This window comes from Leguminivora glycinivorella, chromosome 15 (assembly GCF_023078275.1).
Source record: "Leguminivora glycinivorella isolate SPB_JAAS2020 chromosome 15, LegGlyc_1.1, whole genome shotgun sequence".
Taxonomy (NCBI): Eukaryota; Metazoa; Arthropoda; class Insecta; order Lepidoptera; family Tortricidae; genus Leguminivora; species Leguminivora glycinivorella.
Window position 1 is genome coordinate 7,829,542 of NC_062985.1, and position 548 is coordinate 7,830,089.

Sequence of the window (548 nt, forward strand, 5' to 3'; positions counted from 1 at the left end):
GCGACCGGACACTGGGCTTCAGAGGCCGCAGAGCGGGACGCAAGATCGCGGGGGGACACGCATGCTGAAGGATGCCGAAGGAGCAGATGCGACAGGACTCCGGAGAAAAGAGACGACTAGTACGTGACATTTGAAAACTGTGTCTTTACATCACATTTCCAGTACACAAACCAATCTGATCTGTATGCCAAAGCATTAAGATTAGTTTTGAGTTGTGATAGTTGGGAGTTAAGACGTTTTGAGTGTAACATTCAAATGTCCTCTAATGTGTCGCGCGTTTCGGCGCTAGCTTTAAAACTAAATAGAGTAGGGCCGAGTATCGCGCGCTAACGGCCGGCGCTTCGGCCATCTGGTGGCAAAACCGTGTATGTCACGTTGTGTCGCTTCTGAAGCGAGTGCGAGAGAGACAGAGGGTGGGGGTGTCACCACGATCGCTTTTTAGGGACTTAGCCGGATGAGAACAAACAGAGGCAGCGCTGCGAATTTTGTTACGTTGCGCAAATGTGAAATTTGCGCTAGCGATGTAGATGTTTAATGGCTGTCTGTCG